This window comes from Phyllobates terribilis, unplaced genomic scaffold (assembly GCF_046119375.1).
Source record: "Phyllobates terribilis strain yellow unplaced genomic scaffold, ASM4611937v1 Scaffold_1__5_contigs__length_1240528914, whole genome shotgun sequence".
NCBI lineage: Eukaryota > Metazoa > Chordata > Amphibia > Anura > Dendrobatidae > Phyllobates > Phyllobates terribilis.
Window position 1 is genome coordinate 913,762,126 of NW_027362761.1, and position 22,978 is coordinate 913,785,103.

Below are 22,978 nucleotides of genomic sequence, written 5' to 3' on the forward strand. Positions count from 1 at the left end.
GTAATGTTTGGCCCACTGGAGCCGTTTCTGCTTGTGTGAAGTGGATAGAGGAGGTCGACAGGATGGCATATGCACAGCTGCAAACCTCTGAATGACCCTGCATCTTGTTGTTCGGGGGACGTTGGAGGCACCAGCAGCTTCAACAACTTGTCTGCTGCTATGACAAGGCTTTTTTGCCGCTGCTCTTTTAACCTGACGTAATTGCCTGTAGGAAAGAGTCCTCAATTTGCCCTTATCAGCACGCACACGTGTGTACTGTGAATCAGCTACATACTTCTTGATTGCCAAGACACTTCATCCTGATCATCGCACAATGTTGATTGTAGTCATGCCTTGACCTAAACACTCCACAATTTGTTGCTTCTCAGCAGCCGACACATCCTTTTTCTTTCCCATTTTGGCAGAAAATGTAGGCTGCTTAATAATGTGAGACAGCCTTCTTAAGTAGTCTTGCCTTTCATTGGACACACCTGCCAAACTAATTAGCACAGGTGTCTGCAATTGCTTACAGTGATATAAAGAGCCCTGACACACATCACCATCAATGAGTTTAACTGACAAACAAACAAATTCTTCCCTTATCACTCCTAAACACTTTTTGCATAATAATTTGGAACACAGTGTACATGTGCTTTTCCACAAAACACCAGTGGTTCACGTAGTGAATCTTACAGTTCTAACTTGCCAACCGTGGTCTGTATGGAGTTGTTCAATAAAGGGCCCAAAATTAAGATAACATAGATGGGAGAGGTCTCTATGAATAGGAATTCCTAAGTATTTGATACCCTGTGAGGGCCAGGCAAAGGGAAAGTTGGACTGGATGGAATCCTATATGGATTTGGGGAGGGAGACATTGAGGGCCTCAGACTTCGCTGCATTGATTTTAAAATTTGACCATGTAACAAAGTGATCTATTTCAGCCATAACAGCATGGATGGATATATGTGATTGAGTGATATATACTAGTACATCATCAGCAAATAGAGAGCACTTGTACTCGGTGCCTCCCACCTCAATCCACCTAATATTGGGGTTATGGCGAATTGATGAGAGCAGGTGCTCCGTCACTAGGATGTATAAGAGAGGGGACAGAGGACATCCCTGCCTTGTCCCATTGGTGATTGTGAAAGGTGATGAAAATGTTCTGATGCACCCCCTGGGCCTTGGGACACCTGGAGCTGGACCCTTTTTGGTGGATGCTGGTGGTTGTAGTCTTCGTGGCGGTGACCCGGTTCCGTGTCTCAGGGTGGTCAAACCAGTGGCGGAACTATTTATGTGGTTTTGATGTTTAAATGTCCGACTACGCCACCCGTGGATTGCGGTCAGAGTGAACCGCCGCTGCAGGGCAGACCGCTGAGGCTGGTGTTGTGGGTGCAGCAGAGCGTAGCATAACTCCCCACGGGAGGAGTATCGCCTCAGGGCAGTGTATGCGGAGGATGGGGGTGATGGTGCAGGGCAGCAGCAGTAACGACAGGGAGTTAGTGATGCAGTCCAGGGCCTTTACTCACAGTTCTTATTATCCAGACCACGTCTGCAGGTAACGGCTGCCCACGTCGTACTGTGCTCACCAGGTGAGGGGCTCAGACAACTCCCAGATAACTTTGGAGCGCTTCACAGGACCCCATTTGTGTGTCCTTTGTCTGGCCTTTCTTACCAACCCTTCTGTCCGGCTGCCTCGGGCCTCCTATTGGTAAACTTGGCGCCAGTTTCCCTGACCCTATGTGCTGCCCTCCTAGCGGGTGTAGCGAGGGGCTGCGCCACATAAGATGTCACAGCCTCCGGTTTCTAGCTGAGGGTCGTTTCCTGCCTCCACTAGTTTCGGGGACCGGTCTCCCCCTTTGGCCTGACCCCTCCATGCAGGTGGATTCGGGCGTGCGGTGGCGACTCGCCCGTCCGCACCCCTGGGATCCCTTCGTTCCTAGTTCCTGGAGCCTTCTCCGCTCCTCTTCCTTCCTTCTCCCTCTTCCAGGCCTCGGCCTCTGTTACTAGGCCCGCCTCCGGAGCAGAGCTCATGCAGAGCCCCTGCTCCCTGCCACTTCTGCTCAGACTTCTCTGCACTGAACTATGATGGTGCCCACCTTTTATACTCCCTTCTCAATGCACCCAGGAACTGCTTCCTCCCTGCTCCTGCACTACAGGGTTCCCCTTCCTCAGTGTTCCCTCCCCCCACTCCAGCCAGGGACAGGGACTGTCGTGCCCATCTCAGGGGCATATTGGTCGCCCTGCCCCACGGCAATGTGGTGTAATGCATGCAGGTGTCGGGTCCTGATCCACACTCCATCCTTACCTGAGAGTGAGATATCACACCTCTGGGTGAGGTGCAATACCTCTGTAGCAACCGAGCCCTCAGGGTGCTACAATTCCATTTATCTTCAGCCTAGGTGACGTATTGCGATACAGGGCCGTGATTTTGGCTATAAAAGGGTCCCCTAGACCCCTACCCCAAGCTTTTTAAGAGAATCATATATGGCGTGCCAGGAGACTCTATGGAATGCTTTCTCAGCATCCAACGAGAGTATCTAATTACAAATTTTTAACTGCATCTAGCCCAGGAAATACTTTGTGCCTAGTAGCAGTGTCTGCTAGTCAGCGGATTATCCCGGCTGTTAAGCAAGCTACACCACCTGTAGTTTGGACACTTAATTTTTTCAAAGGAAATGCTTCGGGACCACGGGATACTCAGTGAAGAGCATCAGGAGGCACCCCAAGGCATAGGGGCTGGGACTGGCAGTAGGATGCCTTGCGGTGGACAGCCGAGCTCGATCCTTATAAAAGCTTTTTAACTGCAGCAGCTTTAGTGGACGCTACTGGAGCTCGAATTACGCGGCTGCTGGCATGAGACTTGCCCTCCAATAGATCCTTGTAAATGGATTTAAAGTGTATTCATTCAAATTAGAGAGACAATTTAAATTAAAAAGCTTAGAGCTGCCTCCACCACAGGGGGGCTCGCTCGACCCACCAGCGGACAGGCACCAGTATTGGGAGAGGGGGGCTGGCCGTCAGGGTTCACCGCTGTGGCACAAACCCGGCGACACGGAGGTGGCACGGGCAGGAGCGGACTGAACGTGTCGGCTTCTCACTTTTTGGATTTTAGAAGGGCATGACATGCCTATATCTGTGTCTCCCCCTCCTTTTACTCCTCCACCTCTTTTCTTTTCTCATGACTATATGTACTTGTCACTTTTCCATGTGTTAGTTGTGTCTTCTGAGCAGTTTGTCAGCTTTTGGACACCTTTGAAGGTGTTTTCTATGTGTTTCTATGTGTTTTTGTTTGCCTGCCATTGGTTTTAACGGTGTTCGAAGGTGTTCGACGAACAGTTCGACAAACAGTTCGGCGAACACACGGGTGTTCGACGAACCGAACTCGAACACTACGGGGGTGGCTCAACACTAGTAATAATGTTTTGAGGTTCCTTACGTTTTTTCTGGAGTGGCTTCTTGTTCCATTGGTTTTTTTTTATCTTTTCCCATATAATAAGATTCTACATCTTCATCCTCATCACTGTCACCATCTTGCTCTGTTTCAGAATCCACTTCACATACTTCCACCTCATCATGAGAATCAATCTCACTTTCCTCTCCTAAATCCTCATTCAGTGTGGCGTCTGCATCATCTAACAGCATGTTTGTTACTTCCTCAACATCAAGGTTTTTTGATAAATTGTACATTTTCCTCTCCATTTCAGCGGATAATCTGAAGCAAGAGAAGGAATATGTGTTAGGGAACTTCTGTATATGCCTGAGCAGCACACTTTCTTTTTTAATCTGCCTTATTTCTATGAAATATCCTCACACTTTGTGCTATACATTCATAAAACAAGCTAAATAAACAATTGTGATGAATAAAAACATAAAATACCAACCTTATTGAGTGTGACGTGTTCACATACAATGAGCCTGAGAGATTAGCGCAGTTATATCTGTCCTCCTGAAGCTCTGCAATTCAACTGTGGTATGAGGTTTCACAGAGCTGCTAGAGACAGGAGACTACCTGGAGGGAGGGGATTTCCTCACAATCTGGTGAGGAAGGAGAAATGAAAGTAAAAGAGATGTGCCTGTCAGGCCTATTGTATGTGACAGAGGGTTAAAGTTATTTTCCCTTACGCCTTTAAAGCAGCACAACATATGGGAATTTCTCCACCCTGCAATCTTATAGGACAGATGGAAATTTTAATTGACACTTGATCACCCTATAAGATGTCCCAAACTCTTGTTTTTGTCTGTCTTGAGGCTCAATCGGCCAGGTGAATCAGACTGACTTGCATATTTTATATTCTTTTTCAAAACAATACTCACTTCTACACCTAAAATTTACTATTGTAAATAAGTAAGGTTTAGCAGGTGTTTCTTGATCACCCAGATTCTTGCGCTTACATTAGCAGCTCGGTTTGTTCGAGGCTACAATGTATCTACAGTGTCCATTTTAGGACATGATCAGATATCAAAATCAAACATCAGATTGATGTCAGTTTGAGGCGAAATACCCTGTCTGACAAGTGATTCTGACAAGTGATCCTGACAAGTGATTCTGACAAGTGATCCTGACTGGTGATCCTAACAAGTGATCCTGACAAATGATTCTGACAAGTGACTTTGACAAGTGATTCTGACAAGTGACTTTGATAAGTGACTTTTACAACTGTATTAATAAAAAAAAGTCACATTTCGCTGATGGGACTTGAACCCAAAATTCTGTGTCCAGAAGCCAGTGCACTAACCACTGAGCTATAAACTCAGTTTATAAAACCTTGAAGTTCTATTTGGTTATATGATTTTCAGTGCAAACTTGGCTGAAATTGATTGGGACTTTCAGAAATACCTCCTCCAAGCCAAATTCAAATGATGTTTGATTTTGATGTGTGAGTCTGATGTGTGACTTTCTTCAAACATCAGAATCACAATAACTTTTAGTCACCCTGAGTATTTTCATGGTTGATCTCATAAGACAAGAAAAGCTACCAGCTACTGTCACTTGACTGGATAGCTCAATGGTATTGGTAAGGCATCAGCTTCTGAAACTACAGTGTCAGTGTTCAAATCCCAATAGGAATATTATTATTTTTTTTAATTATGCCTATTTAGTTTTGGTTTGAAAGGATAACTTTTGCGGTTCACCGTGTGGTATAAGTGATAAGGTGGATTGATTATTTGGGTCAGTGAGATTACAGCGATATCAGATCTATATGGAGTTTTTTTTAGGTTTTGCGGGTATTACACAGAAAAAATGTATTTTTTTCCGTCGCCGTATTCTGAGAGCTGTAATTTTTTTATTTTTTGGCGAACAGAGCTGTATGATGGCTTATTGTTTGCGGGGCGAGTTGTAGATTTTTTTGGTACCATTTTGGGGCACATAGTAATTTTTGATAATTTTTTATTCAGATTTTTTAGATAGAATGAACAAAAACCAGCTTTTCAGTTATTGTTTTTATTTTTTATTTTTTGTGCCGTTCACCACACGGTAAAAGTGATAAGACCGGTTTGTTTGTCGGGTCGGTACGATTACAGCGATACCAGATTTATATTGGTTTTTTTTATGCTTTGCTATTTTTAGACATTAAAAACATTATTTTACAAAAATGAATTTGTTTTTGCATCGCCATATTCTGAGAGCTGTAACTTTTATATTTTTTTGCTGAATGAGCCATATTAGGGCTTTTGTGGGATGGTTTGGCGTTTTCATTTATACAATTTTTTTTTACATATGACTTTTTAATCACTTCTTTATTCACTTTTTTTGTGAGTCAGTATGATGAAAAAGTGACATTTTTGGCATGTTTTTCATTATTTCTTTTGCGGCGTCCGCCAACTGGAATACATAACTTCCCAGTTTTATTGAGCGGGTTGTTCCAGATGTGGCGATACCAATTATGTATACTTTTTTGTTTATTTTTATTTTATCAAAAAATGTGGCGAAACGGATTTTAGTGATTTGTGTGCACTTTTGTTTGTATTTTTTTACATATTTTATTTTACTTTTTTTTTACTTTTTCACTAAGTTCCACTGTGTGAAATGTATAATTTTTTTTTTGATCATTGGTCTCATACACTGCAGTACTCATGTTCTGCAGTGCATGAGAGCAGTCAGTGCTTCACTGACACAGCCTGTGAGACCCAGCTTATAGCTGTATCTCAAAGGCCACCGTACCCTGAGGTCATCAGATGACCTAAGGGTAGCATGGTAACCATCGGAACCCGCAATTCTCATCTTGTGACCCCCTTGTAACAACTTAAATACCGCTGTCATTATTGACAGCGTTATTTAAGGGTTTAATTGGCCCCGATCGGCTTCAAACCTGGCTGTGCCCGATACTGCAAGGTGTCAGCTGTCATATATAGCTGACACACGACACCCGCCGTAAATTCGGCCAAAATGTGGCATTGGGCCAAGAGGTGGCGCTATACTATTGATGCGCCCCTGAGGACTGTGGGGTATTCGCCACCGAGTCGGTCAGTTCCTTGGGATTGTAACGGGGGCTTGACCCGGTCCAGGCGGTCATTAAAAAGCAAGGACAGTTTGTTTAGGGGAAAAGTTTCGTTACGCCACCAGTGGTATGTGGCTATAGGTGGCCACCGCTGCTAAAAGAGACTGGTGGGGCCATTGGTGACGCAGCTGGAATGAATTTGCTCCCCACTGGTAGAGCGGGGCCCCAGGGCTACCGGTACAGTTTATGTAGGGGGGCTGTGGATGTTGGGGTGCAGTACTGAGGGTGCAGATAATGACCAGACGACACAAGAATGGCGGTTTCCTCTACCTTTACTTGAGATTTGATGGCGTAGACCGGGGCACTGGTGACAGAAGGTAATGGAGATCCGGGTGGCCTAGAAGCAATTTGGGGATTCACCTCGCCAGGTGGTGTTGTAGGCCTTCCTTCTGCGCTGTCCTCTTTGGCCCTGCTGCCTAAAGCTATGCTGCGGCCCTCTTTTTCTTTGCAATCGTTTAATCCTCGACCATATGGCAGGCAGCTTGAGCCTTTTTCAGGTGTCACTCCTTCGTGGTGGCTCCGGGCTCTATTATGCTGCTGAGCCGCCGGGCGTTTGGTGGGGCTAGGAGACCTGCAGTCTCCTGCCCTCCGGATTTAGCTGCCGGGACTTCAGTACCCGAATAACCACAGACTCCGGTGTCCGGTTTCTCTCGCTTTTCTCTGGGGTGAGCTTGGTCACAGCTCCCCTCCCCAGGTTCTCCCTCATCGCTCTCCTATCTCCAACTGCCTTTTCTCACTCCAACCGACTTTTCTAAACCCCGCCTCCAGGCTCCAATTTAAAGGGGAAGCTCCCCTGAAACCGGGTTAGAGCTCCCCCTTCTGGTCTGGAGCCAGGAAATGTGTTGGATGCTGGTGTTACCTGATAAGGGGACCCCTCCTTGCTTCTAGGCATGGCATCACCCCCTGTGAGGGAGGCAATGCCAATGTGCCAACCGGACTCCTGGGGTGCCACACTATTATAAAAGCAGCACTGAGGAATAAGTGCTCTTAACGACCACTGTTAAAAGGCGTATCAGTGGTCGTTAAGAGGTTAAAGCTTGTTTACAATAACAAAAATAATATAAAAAGGATTATATAAAATAATATAAAGGCCTTGCATCTATAGTCCTTTTCAGGATCTGTGATTGTTATTATTCCACAGGTTACTCTTCAAAACTTGAATAGGACTTAACTGCAGAAGTAGGAATGAATTCTTTTACAATTCACCATTAGGAAGGAAATATTTTTAGTGAAAGCCGAGGTCAGAGCAGCCCCTCACTTAATATTTGTGTAATGTAATTCCCGCACAACAGAGTGAGACCCATTATTGTCCCTGACTAGAGCACTTCATAAATACAGCTCAATGAATCGTGACGACTGCTGCCTGATAACTCCGTTATCTCCAAATTCTTTCTCATTTATGAACACCTTGAGACTGCAGTTTAGTGAAATGCTTTCCTGCATTCCAGAAATGAAGATATAATCCTTGTTTTCTACTCTGCTGCAGTTTCTGTGTAAAGGGTACAGTTAATCTAAGAAAATTGCAATCTTTTTTCTTGAGTCATATATTCCTACCCACATGTTTCAAAATAGATACACTGAAATGTTATTTGATAAGGTTTTCATAGCCAAAATCAATATCAAAAGCTTATTTTAATTTAGAACATTGAGTGAGGTTAAAAAGAAAAAACAGAAAATCTAGATAAACTTCTATATCTATTCAGAGGTCTAGCTGACATTCATAGTCACATAGCAAAATCAGGAATGGACTCCCACATAGTTTTAACTTGTATTGCTCAAGCTCAGAGACCTATAAGATAACCAATTGAGCTTTACTCACCCTCTCAGGGTCCAATTATGCCTTTCCTCCACTTCGTCCAGTCTTTGTTAATTGGCTGCAATGTTGATGTATCGTCTATAGCAATGAAGCCAATCACTAGGCTCAGCAGCTTGTGCCCTCTACCAGGGCTGTGACAAGGTATTTTGGTGCCCTAAGCAGATGAGGCCAATGGCACCCCCATCCCTTAAAGGGAACTTATCACAAAACTAAACGCTATTAACCTGCAGATATAGGGTTAATCTGCAGGTTAATAGCGTTACTAATCTGCCCGGCGCTTGCACTTAGCCAAAGACTGCGGGGAGAAAATAAACTTTATTTCCCCTGCAGAGTTCCGGTTTCAGTCTTGACTGACAGCTGGTTTCAATGCAGAGGGAGTGTCAGTCAGGGTCGGAGGTGCGGTTACAGCTGGCACTCTGTATACTCAGAGCGATAACTGAACCAGCACCGGCACCGCCACCGTGACTGAAACCGTAACTCTGCAGGGGGGAATAAAGTTCATTTTCTCCCCGCAGATTTCAGCTAAGTGCAGGCAACGGGCAGGTTAATAACGCTATTAACCTGCAGATTAACCCCATATCTGCAGGTTAATAGCATTTTTTCTGGTGACATGTTCCCTTTAAGCAATGTAATGGGTCAGAGAGTAGGGTAACAAGACCCCTGATGCACTCCCCTTCACCCCCTAATGGGTCTGGTAACAAGCTCCGAAGACAAGTTCAAATAGAATTGTTACCTTTTTTCATGGTGAGGTTGGTAAAAAATAAAATTTTAAAACAATTCCAGATTTAGTATTTTTTGTTCATGTCTGTTACCAAAAATGGAATTAAAAAGAGGTCAAAAAGTCATGTGTCCCCCAAAATCGTATCTGTAAAAGCTACAGCTAATCCCAAAAAATAACAAGCCCTCATTCAGTTCCATCTACTGAAAAATAAAAGTTGTTGGTGTCAGAATAAGGTGACCAAATATTATATATATGTATAGATATTTTTTTTAAAGTAATTTCTTGTTCAAAAATATCAAAATATAAGAAAAATTCTATATAAATTTGAAATTGTAGTGATCGTATAAACCTACAGAATTAAAATAACATGACAATTCTAACAAACAGTGAATAGAATTAAAAAAAAAATGAACAAAATATAGAATTGCAGTTTTTTTGGTATTTTTGCCTAGCAAAAAGTTAATAAAAAGTGACCAAAAAGTCAAGTGAAAAGAGCAGCACTTCCACAGGTAAAATAAAAGCACTACTTTATTTCTTTATACCATAAAAACCCGACATACAAAGATAAAAAACTGATGCGTTTCTTGTATCCTAGCCGCTCTTAATCATAGCATGACCAAAAAGTCACATCTACTACAAAATGGCATCAATAAAAACTACAGCTTTACACTCTAAAAACCAGCCCTCATACAGATCGGAAAATTGTAAAACTTATGGCTCTCAGGATATGATGAACCCAAAACAAATGATTTTTTTAAAGAATCCATTAATTGTACAAAAGTAATAAAACATAAATAAAACTAGATACATGTTGTATTGCTGTACTCATTCTGCTCCAAAGTATAAGGTTAACACTTAGACTATGGAAGGTCAGAAACGCGTTGCTTTGCGGTCTTTTGTCATTGCCATTTTTTGCAATATGTTTTTGCTGTATGTACGGAGCCAAGAAGATATTCTTAACTAAACCTAATAAATATTTTTACTAAAGTAAGAGACGTGCTGGCCGTTATTTGGATTATACTTTATTTGTGCAACATGACATACAGCGTAAAATTTAAAACGCCAAAAACAAATAGTGACAGGATCTTTGTTTTGTTTATATTCCTTCCTATAAAGAGTTCAAAAAGTTATATGTACCCCAAAATGATGTCACTGGCAAGTATAGTTCATCTAGAAAAAAAAACAAGTGCTCATATAATTATTTTATCAAAAAATGAAAAAGTTCTGGCTCCTGAAATTTGAGAATGGACAAGTGAAAACAAAAATGGTGTTACATACAAGTCAGAACCGACTGTGACGCCAAGGGGTTAAAAATCACAAACTATGCAGTACATTTGCATAATTCATTAAACCAAAAAGGCAAAGCAGCTCCCAACAGAGCCTCATGGCCCTAGACCTCCAGTGATGCTTTCTCGTGACGTCTCGATGCAACGCACATACCTGGTAAATATATAAACTAATTGCAAACTAACACACATTTCATAACCCAGATCTGTATCTGTCACCGAGCAGCTAAAGGAAATACAAACAGGATGGATTGCAATTTTGTATCGTATAGGAAGATAATTTTAGACTTTTCATGACTTGTAATATAGCAATCTTCTAATACTATGTCTCGGTCTGTAATCATCAAAGCTCTATCATGGGTCAGATTAAGCTATTATTGCTAATTATAATATTGTATCATAGAATTATTGTATCATATATTGTATCATATAATTTGTATCATATAATTATTGCACCAATTATGTTTGCTTTTTTTTTTCATATGCTCCATTATTAACAACATACTAGATTGTTCTTCCATTAAATCCATAAGAAAATGTATTTGCATCGATAGACGGATATTTTGTTTTTAAATAATAACATATTGTTTAATATTTTATGAATTACAGGCTGAAAAACATCTGGTATCTATTTTTTTTTTTAAATCCCTGAAAGCTCATTGAATGATATTTACTGGATGTGGGAAAAACAGGCTTGTGGCAGATGTTCTTCATAGCTTGACTGTAATAGAGCTCAGAAAAATAGATTTCGTTTTTTTTACAATTCAGAAGCGTAAGTAATTGGACTAGAGAAAAGTAAAAATGAAATTAACTGTCATAAAGGGTCCCAGTCAATTCTGAAATGCTGTGTAGTCTATGGACAGAATGCTTAGAGTTGAAGAAACTGACATTTTTTGATATATAGCTCAAATACTTGTTTTTATTGTAACTTGTATTTTATTCATATATGCTAATTTGTGGGTTTTGCAGTAAAGAAGGTGATCCTAATCAGTGTTTGATTCTTACACCTGTATGCACATTATATTAGGAAGGTGAAGTTGGCACTAGTTCTTGTCATCAAGTCTAAATTCTCTGTTCCAAACAAACATGAAAATTAGGGTCTATTCCATTGAAAACCAACTGACCTATTGTCAAAAAGTGGGGTTATAAGTTATATAGATCAAAAGACCCTGGAATTTGATCACTGCCTCTACTCCCCCTGTGTGTAAACAGGTAATTGAAGCAGGTTATCTGATAAAGAGCAGACATGGAGTTTGTATACAGAGTAGCTGTCAATATTGGAAAACCTTTTAGGCCAGCAGATGTGTTCCTGTATGCCTCCACTGGCACATAGGTGTTAAACACAGGAGCCTCAGTAATTTCATACTGTGCAGCCGCTCTGTCTGTACTGGATAGACAGGACAAAGGTAAAACAATATTTTAAGGTTTTCCTTGATCAGAAAGCTTATTCTCATCTGGGGGTAAAATTGCAAAAGTTTTGGTAGCTGGCAACTCTCAGGAACGCAATATTTCCCTGAACTATGGAGATCATTTTCATGTGTGGCATGTTTAGAATGCTTGAAGGATGTTCTGTAAGATGACAACCATAAAGATGATGACCATATTATTTCTCTAGGACCCCTCCTCATATCTACTCAACCTTCATCCTCCAAACCCCACTTCTCCACCATTACAGAAGGTCAAGTCTCCTCTTTACTCTCCAAATCACACCTCACCACCTGCGAACTTGACCCAATCCCATCCCACCTCATCCCTAACCTTACCACAGTCTTCATCCCAACCCTAACCCACCTCTTCAACCTGTCACTAACAACCGGTGTCTTCCCCTCATGTTTCAAACATGCCGCAATCACACCCATCCTCAAAAAGCCCTCCCTTGACCCATCCTCTCTGACTAGCTACCGCTCCATATCACTTCTCCCCTTTGCCTCAAAACTACTAGAACAACATGTCCACCTTGAACTGTCCTCCCACCTCTCCACCTGTTCCCTCTTCGACCGCCTACAATCTGGCTTACGACCGCATCACTCGACTAAAACTGCCCTGACCAAAGTCACCAACGACCTACTAACCGCCAAATCCAAGCGACACTACTCCATCCTTCTCCATCTGGACCTGTCATCTGCCTTCGACACAGTCGACCATTCCCTCTTACTACAGATTCTCTCATTTCTTGGCATCACGGACTTGGCCCTATCTTGGATCTTCTCATAGTTAACAGACAGGACATTCAGCGTCTCCCACTCACGCACCACCTCCTCATCTCGCCCCCTATCTGTCGGTGTCCCCCAAGGTTCAGTTCTAGGACCTCTGCTCTTCTCCATTTACATCTTTGGCCTGGGACAACTCATAGGGTCTCACGGCTTTCAGTATCACCTCTAGGCTGATGACACACAGCTCTACCTCTCTGGACCCGATATCTCCTCCCTACTAACCAAAATCCCACAATGTCTGTCCGCCATCTCATCCTTCTTCTCTGCCAGATTTCTAAAGCTCAACATGGATAAAACAGAATTCATCGTCTTTCCACCATCTCATTCATCACCCCCACCTGACCTATCCATCAATGTCAATGGCTGTTCACTCTCCCCATTCCCACAAGCTCGCTGTCTTGGGGTAACCCTGGACTCTGATTTCTCCTTCAAACCACATATCCAAACCCTTTCCACTTCCTGCCGACTCCAACTCCAAAATATCTCCTGGATCCGTGCATTCCTCAGCAAAGACTCTGCAAAAACACTAGTGCATGCCCTCATCATCTCCCGCCTTGACTACTGCAACCTCCTGCTCTGTGGCCTCCCTTCCAACACTCATGCGCCCCTCCAATCTATCCTAAACTCTGCTGCTCGACTAATCCACCTGTCCCCCCGCTATTCCCCGGCCTCTCCCCTCTGTCAATCCCTTCACTGGCTCCCCATTGCCCAGAGACTCAAGTTCAAAACCCTAACCATGGGATAGAAACCATCCACAACCTGTCTCCTCCATACATCTGTGATCTACTCTCCCGGTACTTACCTGCACGCAACCACTGATCCTCACAAGATCTCCTTCTCTACTCCCCTGTTCCCACAATCGCATACAAGATTTCTCCCGCGCATCCCCCCTACTCTGGAACTCTCTACCCTAACACATCAGACTCTCGCCTACCATAGAAGCCTTCAAAAGAAACCTGAAGACCTACCTCTTCCGACTAGCCTACAACCTGCAGTAACCACCGCCCCACCACATTACTGCATGACCTCCTCTACCCCCACCTACTCTATCCTCACCCATCCCTTGTAGACTGTGAGCCCTCGCGGGCAGGGTCCTCTCTCCTCCTTGTACCAGTCGCTGACTTGTTTTCATAGAATCATAGAATCATAGAATCATAGAATCATAGAATGGTAGAGTTGGAAGGGACCTCCTGGGTCATCTGGTCCAACCCCCTGCTCAAAGCAGGATTCACTAAATCATCTCAGACAGATGTCTGTCCAGCCTCTGTTTGAAGACGTCCATTGAAGGGGAACTCACCACCTCTCGTGGCAGCCTGTTCCACTCATTAATCACCCTAACTGTCAAAAAGTTTTTTCTAATATCTAATCTGTGTCTCCTCCCATTTAGTTTCATCCCATTGCTTCTAGTCTTTCCTTGTGCAAATGAGAATAAAGATGATCCTTCTACAATGTGACAGCCCTTGACATATTTGTAGACAGCTATTAAGTCTCCTCTCAGTCTTCTTTTTTGCAAGCTAAACATTCCCAAATCCTGCAACCGTTCCTCATAGGACATGGTTTGCAGACCAGTCACCATTCTGGTCGCTCTTCTCTGAACTTGCTCCAGTTTGTCTATGTCTTTTTTAAAATGTGGTGCCCAAAACTGTACACAGTATTCCAGATGAGGTCTGACCAAAGAGGAGTAAAGTGCGATAATGACTTCACGTGATCTAGACTGTATGCTTCTGTTAATACATCCCAGAATTGTATTTGCCTTTTTTGCTGCTGCATCACACTGTTGACTCATGTTCAGTCTATGATCTATTAGTATACCTAAGTCTTTTTCACATGTACTGTTGCTTAGCTCTATTCCTCCCATTCTGTATATGCTTTTTTCATTTTTATTGCCCAGATGTAGTACTTTGCATTTTTCCCTGTTAAAAACCATTTTGTTGGTTGCTGCCCACTGCTCCAGTTTATTTAGGTCTTTTTGAATCCTCTCTCTCTCTTCTCTAGTATTAGCTATCCCTCCTAGCTTTGTGTCATCAGCAAATTTAATCAGTTTACCCTCAATTCTTTCATCTAAATCATTGATAAAGATGTTGAACAATACAGGTCCCAGGACGGAGCCCTGTGGTACCCCACTTGAGACATTCATCCAGCTGGATGTGAAGCCATTTACAACCACCCTTTGAGTCCGATCACTAAGCCAGTTATGAATCCACCTAACAGTTGCCTGGTCCATTGCATACTTGGTCATTTTTTCAATAAGGATGGTGTGAGATACTTTGTCAAATGCTTTGCTGAAGTCAAGATATACTATATCTACAGCATTTCCCTGATCCACCCAGTCAGTGATTCTGTCATAGAAGGAAATTAAGTTAGTCTGACATGACTTGTTAGCTACAAACCCATGCTGACTCTGGTTAATCACTTCATTCTTATCCATGTACTTACATACATGTTGTTTAATAATTTGTTCAAAGATCTTTCCTGGTATAGAAGTCAGACTCACCGGCCTATAGTTCCCTGGGTCCACCTTCTTCCCCTTTTTGAAGATAGGAACAACATTTGCTCTTCTCCAGTCTTCTGGGACTTCTCCTGTTCTCCAAGAATTTTCAAAGATTATGGAGAGTGGTTCTAAAATTTCTTCTATGATCTCCTTCAGTACTCTGGGGTGTAATTCATCTGGACCTGGAGACTTGAACTCATTTATGTTAGCTAAATATTCCCTCACAATCTTTCTGTTTACAGATAACTTGGATTCCTCTATTCCTCTAAAAGGACAGTGAAGATCAGTTGATGTTACATTTTCTTTCTGAGAGAAAACAGATGCAAAATAGGAATTAAAAAGTTCGGCCTTCTCAACATCCTCTCTTACCATTTCTCCATTTTCATCCTGTAAAAATCCTATAGCATCTTTGACTTTTCTTTTACTTTTGACATACCCCCAAAATCCTTTTTTATTGCTTTTGACATCTCTTGCAAGCCTTAATTCATTGTCAGCTTTAGCTAACCTGATACGTGCACTGCAGGATCTGCAGACTGCATTATAATCTTCTTTAGATATGCCTCCCTCTTTCCATTTAATAAACATTTCTTTCTTTCTTTTTAGCATGTGTTTAAGTTCTGTGTTCATCCATCCTGGTTTCCTTAAATGCTTCCCATTCTTCCTACTTTTCGGGATTGTTAACGATTGTGCTTTGAGAATCTCATTTTTAAAAATTTCCCATCCTTCCTGGACATTTTTGTCCTTAAGGACATCCAGCCATTGGATCCCTCCTATTCTCTTTCTGAGTCTCTTAAAATCTGCCTTTCTAAAATCTAACCTTGAAGTTTGAGTCTTCACATGTCTTCCTCCTCTAGTTATCCAAAATTCTATAATAGCATGATCGCTGCCTCCTAGCGTCCCAGCCACCTTTACCTCCTCAACCATTTCCTCCCTGTTAATAAGGATTAGATCCAAAGTAGCAGATCCCCTTGTTTTCTCCCCTACCTTTTGGAAGATAAAGTTGTCAGCAAGAGAGGATAAGAATTTGCTTGACCTGTTAGTTTTACTTGAGAGAGATTCCCAACAAATGTCTGGATAGTTGAAATCTCCCATGACCAGTACGTCATATTTTTTGGAGAACTTGGTCATTTGATACATAAAGAGTTCATCCATATCTTCAGCTTGCCCAGGTGGCCTGTAGTAAATGCCTACAATGGTGTCCTTTCCGTTGTTCTCTCCTTGTATTCTTACCCAAACAGTTTCCACAGAACTCCCAGTCTCTGAAGCTTCAATCTCTGTGCAGATATACGCTTTTCTAACATACAATGCGACACCTCCTCCTCGTTTATCAAGTCTGTTTCTTGCAAATAAGTTGTATCCTTTTAGCCTTTTATTCCAATCATGTGTATCGTCCCACCAAGTTTCAGTGATTCCAATGACATCATATTCCTTTTCCTGCGTTAGTAGTTCCAGTTCTCCTTGTTTGTTGCCCATGCTTTGTGCATTTGTATAAAAACATTTTAGTTTGTGATTGGTTTCTCTTCCTCCCATATTTTTATTATTTAAATTGTTTTGTCTTTGTTCTTCCTTTCCACTTCCAGTAGCAGAGATCTCAATAGTATTTGTCAGCTGTATGGCTTTTTCTGGCCTTTTGCTTCCCTTCCCACATTGTTCTAGTTTAAAGCTCTCCTGATGAGTGTAGCAAGGCGACTTCCAAATACATGTTTTCCAGTCTTCGTAAGGTGCACCCCATCTCTAGCAAGTAGTCCATCGTATAGGTAATTCATTCCGTGATCCAGAAATCCAAATCCTTGTTGACGGCACCATCGACGTAGCCAGTTGTTCACCTGTAGAATCTTATTCCACCTCATTGTTCCATGGCCATCCACTGGGATGATGGATGAGAAGACCACCTGCGCTCCCAATTCTTTCACTTTCTTGCCTAAGTCTTCAAAGTCACTGCAGATGGTTTCCAGGTCCTTTCTTGCGGTGTCATTTGTCCCCACATGTATTAGCAGGAATGGGTAGTGATCTGTAGGTCTGAAGAGTCTTGATATCCTGTCAGACACATCTTTAATTTTTGCTCCTGGAAGACAGCACATTTCTCTTGAGGTTATGTCTGGTCTGCAGATAGCGGCCTCTGTTCCTCTTAACAGGGAATCCCCCATGACCACCACTCTCCGTTTTTTCTTCACAACATTCTTCTTTCTCCATCCAGGAGGATTCTGAGGGCTTACAAGGTTATTCATTGCTGGCAAAGTCTTATTTTGCTGTATTTCTTCATGGTTCTCCTGCGTGAGAGCCTGGTACTGGTTCCTGAGCAGTATGGGTGCTGACTGCCTCTCGATCCTTCTACTTCTCTGGGTCACATGCTTCCATTCCTCTGTTTCATCAGGTGCAGTTCGAATTTCTTCTCTTTCTGAATCATGAAGAGATAATTCTGCTCTGTCTAAGAACTCTTCACCTTCCTTAATGATTTTCAAGGTAGTTAACCTCTCTTCTAGATTTCGCAACTTTTCCTCCAACAGGGACACAAGCTTGCATTTCTGGCATGTGAAGTTTGGCTTTTCCACTGGCAAGTCTGTGAACATGTAGCAGGATATGCAGCTCACCAAATGGCTCCTGGACTCTTCCATGTTCTTACTGTTAATGTTCTGAAAACAGTGAAAAAAGCTTAAAAAAAAAAAAAAAAAAAGCTTCAGCTCCAACAGCCAAAATCCAGTGTTCTTTGAGCACGCGGAGACTCTTCACTTACCCCAAAATGCAGTGGGAATATGCAAATTATCTCCTCAGGACTCCTCCCCTGGTTTTGTTAAGATTATGTTAATGTTTTTGCTATGTATATCCCTGTCACATGTAAAGCGCCATGGAATAAATGGCGCTATAATAATAAATAATAATAATAATAATAGGAGATTTCTGAGGGAAAATATGACTCACAGCAGAAATGAGGGCTAAAACTGGAGTGGAATAGAATGTAATCAGCCATCCCCCTCTTTCCTCAGTGGAAGGAGGAGTGAGGGGTCTGGTGAGACCCTTTATAACACAACACATCATCTAACGAATACTGGGGTCAGACCCCAGGAGAACCAGCCTGTATTACAGATCTGTCCATATTTCCTGCTATGTTCTCCTCCACCAGAAACGTTCATGGATGCAGAATTTCTTTCTGCTGGAACCAAGAACAGGCAAGATCAAATTGGACTTCCAAATGCAAATCTACTTAGCAGTGAGTATTTTTTTATTTAGGGATAGTGACTGGTCAATTTTGGCAAGATTTCATAAATTATTTTCTTTCAATATAACATCTAGACTTTGTTACCTTCCTAATTGTCAAAATAGTTCAGAAATGTTTATACTCATACTGCATTTCTTTGAAGAAGATATTAGATTTGAGCTTTGCTGCTCAGCATCCATGAAGAACTTCTTTGCTTAAATGTAGTGGGACAATATTAGGCAGTGTATTTACCAACCAATCTGAGTCATTGGCATAGCTACTTAACTCAGAGCTGCATTGGAGCTGAGCTGACCAAAGCAGCTTGGCAACAGTCAAGCCTTGCCATTCCACATGTCATTTGTCATTGCTTATTACATTATTCAAAGATTTAATTTATTTGGAGAACATCTTTAACAAGACTTTTGGCATAAGTCTAGTTGGCATGTGTCCATTATGGTTAATCTGTGTTATAGGAATCAATTTTGTATTGGATATCTATAATATTATATTATTTAAATCTATTTTGCCATTTTGTTGTCCACATATTAAAAAATAGTGATAATTATGAATATTTCATTATAATCCTGAAAGCGAAAAATCAGGTAAAGCTAACATATTATAACTACCATTGTCAACCAATGGTGCGTAGATGCAAGCAGATTAGACCAACAATCTGGAAAGTTTTTGGTCTGAATACAATGAAATCAAAGTAAGTAACCTAGATTAAATAATATACAGTGCATTGTGAAAGTATTTGGCCCCCTTGAGCTTTTCTACCTTTTGCCACATTTCTGGCTTCAAACATAAAGATATAAAATTAAACATTTTTTAGGAAGAATCAACAGCAAGTGGGACACAATTGTGAAGTGGAAAGAAATTTATTGGATATTTTAAACATTTTTTTACAAATTAAAAACTGAAAAGTGGGGCGTGCAATATTATTCGGACCCCTTGAGTTAACGCTTTGTAGCGACACCTTTTGCTGCGATTACAGCTGCAAGTCGTTTGGGGTATGTCTCTATCAGTTTTACACATCGAGAGGCTGAAATTCTTGCCCATTCTTCCTTGCAAAACAGCTCGAGTTCATTGAGGTTGGATGGAGGGCGTTTGTGAACAGCAGTTTTAAGCTCTTTCCACAGATTCTCGATTGGATTCAGGTCTGGACTTTGACTTGGCCATTCTAACACCTGGATACGTTTATTTTTGAACCATTCCATTGTACACTGTGTTTCAAATTATTATGCAAATAATATTTTCTCAGATTTTCCCAAATTACCTATATGAATTGCAGTCATTGTAATTTTCCAGTCAAATAACTATTAGAGTACAATTGAAAGGTTTTTGCACAAACTGCCTATGATAACAGTATATTTTAAAAAAATTAAAAACTCAAACTGCACTCAAAATGCATGTTCCAAATTATTATGCACAGCAGAGTTTTCAACCTTTTCATTTTAATAAAGAACAAAAAAATGGTCATTTTTTAAATTATAAGCATTAGCAGGTTATTACTAGTGTTGAGCCACCCCCGTAGTGTTCGAGTTCGATTCGGTTCGTCAAACACCTTAGAACACCGTTAAAACCAATGGCAGGCAAACAAAAACACATAGAAACACATAGAAAACACCTTCAAAGGTGTCCAAAAGCTGACAAACTGCTCAGAAGACACAACTAACACATGGAAAAGTGACAAGTACATATAGTCATGCGAAAAGAAAAGAGGTGGAGGAGTAAAAGGAGGGGGAGACTCAGATATAGGCATGTCATGCCCTTCTAAAACCAAAAAAGTGCGAAGCCGACACGGCCAGTCCGTTCCTGCCCATGCGACCTCCGTGTCGCCGGGTTTGTGCCAGAGCCGCGGTGGGCCCTGATGGCCAGCCCCCCTCTCCCAATACTGGTGCCTGTCCGCTGGTGGGTCGAGCGAGCCCCGGTGGAGGCAGCTCTAATCTTTTTAATTTAAATTGTCTCTCTAATTTGAATGAGTACACTTTAAATCCTTTTACAAGGATCTATTGGAGGGCAAGTCTCATGCCAGCAGCCGCGTAATTCCAGCTCCAGTAGCGTCCACTAAAGCTGCTGCAGTTAAAAAGCTTTTATAAATAGTGTTGAGCCACCCCCGTAGTGTTCGAGTTCGGTTCGGTTCGTCGAACACCCGTGTGTTCGCCGAACTGTTTGTCGAACTGTTCGTCGAACACCTTCGAACACCGTTAAAACCAATAGCAGGCAAACAAAAACACATAGAAACACATAGAAAACACCTTCAAAGGTGTCCAAAAGCTAACAAACTGCTCAGAAGACACAACTAACACATGGAAAAGTGACAAGTACATATAGTCATGCGAAAAGAAAAGAGGTGGAGGAGTAAAAGGAGGGGGAGACACAGATATAGGCATGTCATGCCCTTCTAAAATCCAAAAAGTGAGAAGCCGACACGTTCAGTCCGCTCCTGCCCGTGCCACCTCCGTGTCGCCGGGTTTGTGCCAGAGCCGCAGTGAACCCTGATGGCCAGCCCCCCTCTCCCAATACTGGTGCCTGTCTGCTGCTGGGTCGAGCGGGCCCCCCTGTGGTGGAGGCAGCTCTAAGCTTTTTAATTTAAATTGTCTCTCTAATTTGAATGAATACACTTTAAATCCATTTACAAGGATCTATTGGAGGGCAAGTCTCATGCCAGCAGCCGCGTAATTCCAGCTCCAGTAGCGTCCACTAAAGCTGCTGCAGTTAAAAAGCTTTTATAAGGATCGAGCTCGGCTGTCCACCGCAAGGCATCCTACTGCCAGTCCCAGCCCCTATGCCTTGGGGTGCCTCCCGATGCTCTTCACTGAGTATCCCGTGGTCCCGAAGCATTTCCTTTGAAAAAAATTAAATGTCCAAACTACAGGTGGTGTAGCTTGCTTAACAGCCGGGATAATCCGCTGACTAGCAGACACTGCTACTAGGCACAAAGTATTTCCTGGGCTAGATGCAGTTAAAAATTTGTAATTAGATACTCTCGTTGGATGCTGAGAAAGCATTCCATAGAGTCTCCTGGCACGCCATATATGATTCTCTTAAAAAGCTTGGGGTAGGGATCTAGGGGACGCTTTTATAGCCAAAATCACGGCCCTGTATCACAATACGTCACCTAGGCTGAAGATAAATGGAACTGTAGCACCCTGAGGGCTTGGTTGCTACAGAGGTATTGCACCTCACCCAGAGGTGTGATATCTCACTCTCAGGTAAGGATAGAGTGTGGATCAGGACCCGACACCTGCATGCATTACACCACGTTGCCGTGGGGCAGGGCGACCAATATGCCTCTGAGATGGGCACGACAGTCCCTATCCCTGGCTGGAGTGGGGGGAGGGAACACTGAGGAAGGGGAACCCTGTAGTGCAGGAGCAGGGAGGAAGCAGTTCCTGGGTGCATTGAGAAGGGAGTATAAAAGATGGGCACCATCTTAGTTCAGTGCAGAGAAGTCTGAGCAGAAGTGGCAGGGAGCAGGGGCTCTGCATGAGCTCTGCTCCGGAGGCGGACCTAGTAACAGAGGCCCAGGCCTGGAAGAGGGAGAAGGAAGGAAGAGGAGCGGAGAAGGCTCCAGGAATGAGGAATGAAGGGATCCCAGGGGTGCGGACGGGCGAGTCGCCACCGCACACCCGAATCCACCTGCGTGGAGGGGTCAGGCCAAAGGGGGAGACCGGTCCCCGAAACTAGTGGAGGCAGGAAACGACCCTCAGCTAGAAACCGGAGGCTGTGACATTTTATGTGGCGCAACCCCTCGCTACACCCGCTAGGAAGGCACCACATAGGGTCAGGGAAACTGGCGCCAAGTTTACCAAGAGGAGGCCCGAGGCAGCCGGACAGAAGGGTTGGTAAGAAAGGCCAGACAAAGGACACACCAAGGGGGTCCTGTGAAGCGCTCCAAAGTTATCTGGGAGTTGTCTGAGCCCCTCACCTGGTGAGCACAGTACGACGTGGGCAGCCGTTACCTGCAGACGTGGTCTGGATAATAAGAACTGTGAGTAAAGGCCCTGGACTGCATCACTGACTCTGTGTCGTTACTGCTGCTGCCCTGCACCATCACCCCCATCCTCCGCATACACTGCCCTGAGGCTATGCTCCTCCCGTGGGGAGTTATGCTACGCTCTGCTGCACCCACAACACCAGCCTCAGCGGTCTGCCCTGCAGCGGCAGTTCACTCTGACCGCAATCCACGGGTGGCGTAGTCGGACATTTAAACATCAAAACCACATAAATAGTTCCGCCACTGGTTTGACCACCCTGAGCCACGGAACCGGGTCGCCGCCACGAAGACTACAACCACCAGCATCCACCAAAAACGGTCCGGCTCCGGGTGTCCCAAGGCCCAGGGGGTGCATCAGAACATTTTCATCACCTTTCACAATCACCAATGGGACAAGGCAGGGATGTCCTCTGTCCCCTCTCTTATACATCCTAGTGACGGAGCACCTGCTCTCATCAATTCGCCATAACCCCAATATCAGGTGGATTGAGGTGGGAGGCACCGAGTACAAGTGCTCTCTATTTGCTGATGATGTCCTAGTATATATCACTCAATCACATATATCCATCCATGCTGTTATGGCTGAAATAGATCACTTTGTTACATGGTCAAATTTTAAAATCAATGCAGCGAAGTCTGAGGCCCTCGATGTCTCCCTCCCCAAATCCATATAGGATTCCATCCAGTCCAACTTTCCCTTTGCCTGGCCCTCACAGGGTATCAAATACTTAGGAATTCCTATTCATAGAGACCTCTCCCATCTATGTTATCTT